Genomic DNA, 5,929 nt, shown 5'->3' on the forward strand with positions numbered 1-5,929 from the left:
AACTACTCTGGCTCCTTCTTTCCCAGGGGTTAAAAACCACAGGCATGAACTGCTTTTACCAGAAATCTGCCTGGGCAAGACGTTGAGAGCAAGAGAGAAGAACATGGCCTGGAAAAATGGATGCAATAGCCACAGAACAAGAGGATTCAAGTATGTCTAAGAAAATCAGCCAGTATTCCTGTCTCTAAATGAGCATAGAAGGTACTTGTAGTGACTATGCATCCTTCCTGGGTCCTACATTATGTCTGGTGTCACGTGTGCTGTGGAACTCCACCATATTTCTTGGAGCAAATGTTCTTTTCCTATGCTGCAACTACACATTTTTTCTTGTAGTAAGTATTTTCTCCTCCCTTTTTTTTTTTTTTAGGATATACACACATTTGTTGGTGTAAGCATGTAACAAAACTTGTTATGATGGAATTTTTCATTCATACTTCTCTAAAGAGAAAAATACAGATGTATAAAGGCTGAAGCTTTATAAGAAAAATACAGATGTATAAAAGCTGTAGCAATAAAAGCTACAGGGCTTTTGGCTACCTTTTTTTCCACACTGACAGGAAAATGTGGTTCTTTCCAAATATTTCAGACCAAGAGATCATAACTTCTCACATCTCTTACAATCACCTTCTCTAACTGAAAAGGCACAATGATTTTGTGAATTATGTGTAGACTCTTTTACCACAGTTGTGCAACGAGTCCCTAGCTGTAGTTTGGTAACCACTGGCTTAGGAATCAAATCATACTACTATTTGTGTTCAGGTCCTGGCATTGCTGCAAAATTCACAGGAAACTTTTCCAGACACTTTCATTATGTCTTGTTTTCTCTCTCAGTAAAATTAATATAGATCACATCAGCTGCTTCCCAGGACTGTTGGGAAGACTGGTGTTTTGATAATGGTGAAATCTGGATGGATGTGACCAGAGAGGCATAGAGTGCCTCTATTAGAGGCAAAATTAGATTTTGCCATTAAATAAACCCTTCCAGAGTAAGATTTCAGCAGAATTTAAGGAAAGATTAGGAAATTCTAGAAAACAGCCAATAGCCAAAGAACAAAGAATGCTTAAATTTTTTTAAACTAGGTGTTTAAAAAAAAATTACCTAACAGACACAGAAAACTGGCAGATTCACTTACAAGAGAAGAAAGCCAAAACAATATGCAGAAGAAAATAATTCTACCTTTAGCTGCTACCTTGCCTTCCATGAAGCTGGGCACTGACATAGTCTGTCAAAATATTTTAAAAAGTGTAATGTTTCAACCACTTTTGCTTGTGAAATTTTAAGCATCTCCCTGCCTAGTTTGCAGCTTTTCAGACTCTAGTATTTGGAAGGAAAGGCTTGTTTTACAAGACTAAATTAAAACATCGATTGCTTCATTGTTTCTCATAGCAGATCATTTTTCCTAGCGGGCAAATCCTATTGTTTATTTGGAAAATAAACCTTAAAAATCTGACCTGTAGTCTGCTATTTTTCTTGTGCTTACTAGTTTCTATTTGTGAATCTATTTCCTAAAAACTAAAAACAATTCCCTTCCATTTATTTCTGCAGTTATGAGTCCTAAGAGAAAAGGCATTCTGCTTCTTATCATTGCTACTTCAATCAATTTGCCTTTTCTGTTATTCTTGTGTATAGCAATACAGCTCAAAATTTCCACCTGGTGCAAAACAATGCAAGAATATTGCTGTTCCACACTTGCAATATCCAATTAAAGAATCATAATTTCTGAGCATGTGGATCAAAATGCTGCTACCGGTACATTTTACATGGGCAATAATAGGTTCTTTTCTACACTATAGGACCTATTTTACAATGTATTTTCTTCTAAAACTATGGTTAATGTTTATGTAAATTGTAGAAATGTTCTCAAAGAGAAAAAGGGCACAAGCTGAGAAAATGGTGTCCCTGGACACCATTCAATGTAATGATTGTGACGAGATCATTGCCAGGGAGAAATATAAATTTCTGTGCTGTGGTGAAAATCTTTCTTGAATTATTTAAGTCTCCCTTAAATCCTATTTTTAGAACTAAATTTAATTTAAATGCAGTAATGGACCTTGTTCAAGCATAAGGGAGAATTTCTCCTCAAGAATATGTCTGGTCTCATTTGAACATTTGTGCATTGCAGAGATGTGTATGAATGTGATTTCGTTTTTCTCTGGATACAATCACCTGCCTGAGACTGTGGTGATGAGACAGTGGTGAAATACACTCTACAGTTTCAGATGTGCCTGAAACTAATAATGTGTTATCTTCTGAACTAGAAAGAAAAGAGGGGAGTGAATAAAAAGCATTACATGTTAAATTAATTTTAAATAGAAGCACTGTTTTACCATTGCCTTGATTTTACACACAGAAACATATTTCCTGCTATGATAAACTCGGAGTATGAGAAACCTCAGTTCTGCCTATTTAAATCAGTTACTTACACAGGTATTGAATTTTTAACTTAATTTCCATTCTAACTTCCAGATTGTAACTCACTGGTCTAACTTCATATGTTCAGTTTTTAAAAGGGAATGCATTTTTTCTTTTAACATGCATTGTAACTCACAGTGAATACAAATAAAAATCTGCTAGATTTTCTCTTAACTATGCACGGAAATTTAGGAGATAGTGTACTTTGGCATAAAAGGGTTAGTAGAACAGTGATAAATATGGATGACAAAAACTGGAGATACTAGTAGAAAAATAAAGAATTAATTTATTCTGAAAACTGGCAGGTTTTCAGCATAAAACTTCTAGGCCAGTGATAAACTCTGCATTAACTGACCCTGTGTTTAGCGAGCTGGTGAGATTAAAAAAGCCTTTTTTCTGAGTCCTCAGGATATGACAATCTCTTCTCTAGATAAAGCATTTAGGTGTTCAGAGAGGAATCTGAGCATCTTACAGCAGCTACACAGGTAGGGTTTCCTAACATGGTGTTAGCACAGAGTAAGGAGAGGGAGGATGTAACAAATACAGTTTACAATCTTTTTGCTCCTTTGCCTTCCCTAGAAAAGCACTAAGCCTGTCTCTTTGTTACCGTTTCACAAATGGATTCTGTTGGTGGATTTCAGCTTCTCTGTTCCATACAGAAACAGAGGGGTACGTCTGGTCCCTCCATTCTTCACCCGTGCTTGTAGTCTGAGCTACTCTTGGCCTTTGTTCTGCAGCAACAGATAGCAAAGGCCAGGTTAATAGCAACTTCAGGTTAATACATGTTCCCCCTCTCCTCTCTCCCTCCTAGTCAGGAGCAGCTGCAGATAGCTGTGCCTCTTGCTAGCTTGCATAACTCTCAAACACCCACTCCCTTACTATTTTAAGTAGAAGAGACCCACCCATGTTCCACTTCAATAATCACCTGAGCTCTATCCAGCATGATAATTACACCACCCTCCTGAAAGACAGAAGAATGCTTCTGGAAGCCCAGCAATATTGGGTTACCTTCATGAAGTGCAGCTGGACTGTAGCAACAAATTATTTGTCACTAAGTACAGTTTGTCAACAAGTATAGTTGAAAATAAACTGTGGCAGAGCCAGACTGCACTTGAAGGTCCCATCAAGTTCTCTTCTTTAAGCTCTCACAGATGAAACAAATACTTTGTGACATAGCTTCAAGAGCCCCCTCTTTTATACTCCATATTGTGTTTTGGCATCTGACTGCCAGGCAAGAATGTTCTAGGTTGAGATTGAAAATAAATACTTCAAACTAATGTCTTTCTTCAAAGGTCAAGTGCACCATGACTTTTTAAAACACATCTGGTAAGCAGATTACAAACCACAACTCAATCTCTGAGCAAGAAGCATTCTGTGTGGACTCACAGGGTTGAGTTCATGTGGTCAGAAATTTCCAAGCTTTAAGTATACCAGAACATAAATTGTTAAGAAGTGGCCTATTAGAGGCTGCTAGAGGCCTATTAGAGCCCAAGAGGCTATTGCACTTTTGTGCATTCTTACACAAAATACCTGTTGTACTGCAAACACAGTCTACTTCACAGATTCTGGTTAGCCAGGGGGTTATTTCAACAGCTATAGGACAGAAAGGAGAAAGGTTCAGTCCACTATCAGTACAAACCATGACATACCACAACTCTGCTGGGTTTTACATCCATTTACAGCAGATACAAACTGCTCTGAAGGGGATTGATACATCAGGGCAGCAGCACCTTTACAGAAGGGAGCAGTGTTCTTCTTGATAACCCTGAAACTGCAACCATGTGACCTCACAGCCCTCTGTCCAGCTTCTCCATCTCTCACACGTGATGCTGCTGTGTCCTCAATCCAGCTGTGACCACACCAAGGCCTGCTTCCACATACAGGACAGAAAGAAGTTTTGTTTTGGACATTACTAGATTCAGACAAAGTTGGTGCTAGTTCTCTCAACTCGAGCAGAAAGTCAAATGTTTGAAGTTTTGAAATTTATTACCCTCTAATTGAAGGGTTTATTTTGGAGGGGGGTTTATTTTGGTCAATCTTGTTCATTTTTAAAGAAAGTCATGCCATCTTGAATGCAGGATGACTGAAACAAATGCAACAGAATTTTACTGTCACAACCCCACACTTGTTCCAGCCAAGTCCCACCAACTTCAAACGTCTTTCATGATGTTAGAGCTACTTCAACATCAAGCAGTTAGTTCTGTCTTTCTTCTTTTCACATGTGGGATACTTCTGCAGCTGTCTTTGCAGCTGTCTCTCCCTCTGCACCATGCACAGTAAAATCCTCCAAACACTCAAAATCTTCATGGCCTTAAATGTGCCATTGTTTGAATTTGTCTTGGAGGAGGTGATAATGTGCCAACTTTGAATACAAATGGAGATATTGCTAATGTGAATACTCTTCTAATGATAGGTGTTAATTAAGGTATCACTGAAAGCAACACACTTCATAAGCACAACTAGCTGCAGCAGGTAATATTGATCCAGGGAGCAGAGTATGTGTTTTTCAGTGTTGATAAACAAAGCCAGGACTGGGACCCCAGGATTAAATGAAGTTCTCAACTCTTGCCTGCCCTTCATTCTCTGCTCTCTTCATCAGATAGGACTATATGTGTTAGCAGCTTTATGAGGTTGTAGAGAGGAGGTATCTAGATGTAGATAATGTAATTTTGCTTTGGTGATGACAACAAAATACAGCCACATTCCAATTTGTGTAGACTGCACTGGGTCACGAAATGTGCATGCACTGGCATTGCTTCAGAGCACTCTTCAAACATTTCAATCTTCGGACATGGTTTAGGATTATTATGTATTGTACTGGGAGAAGCTAGGAGCAGAGTGAGAGTCACTTGCACAATGAAATAGAGATTATAACCCCCAATGTACCACTTGAAGCTGGCAATATTGCTATTAATTTCCAAGTAAGAAATAAGCATAACAAGGAGATTGCTGCATTAATGAAATATTACTAAAAACATCCTCTTTTATGCTTAAGCAGGCCTACTATCTGTTGAAGAGAACCTAATGTTTTGACAGTCTTGTTAGAAACCTGAGTGCCTTTCAAAACCAAACTGAAGCTACTGCCAAAGAAGAAAATCTCAGTAAATGACGTTCTTCTAGGACAAAGCTCCACTTATTAAAATAAAATAACTTCCTTTGAAAATAATTTGTATCCAAGCATAACAGTATTAGTAAATTTTATATTTGTATGGGAAATGTGCCCTCACATTATACTTGGGAAAACATAAATCTCTGAAAAATATGTCCTTTGATGCCCTGCCCATGCACTTAGAAGGATTTGGCTACTGCCTATGCAAAACGGTTGTTTATTGTTCTAAGAATCTATTGATTTGTCAATGTCCTACAAATACAAGTAGGCAGTTACTGGAAAAGCCAGTACAAACACTTCGAGGACAGTGCTTATATCTATTTACAACCTGCCTACAACTATTTTTTATCTCTTTGAATTGTTAGGGCTCTCATCTCAGTTCCTGCCCAGGGAGAAGACTACGTAAG

The sequence above is a fragment of the Serinus canaria genome, chromosome Z (assembly GCF_022539315.1).
Source record: "Serinus canaria isolate serCan28SL12 chromosome Z, serCan2020, whole genome shotgun sequence".
In the NCBI taxonomy this organism is placed as follows: Eukaryota; Metazoa; Chordata; class Aves; order Passeriformes; family Fringillidae; genus Serinus; species Serinus canaria.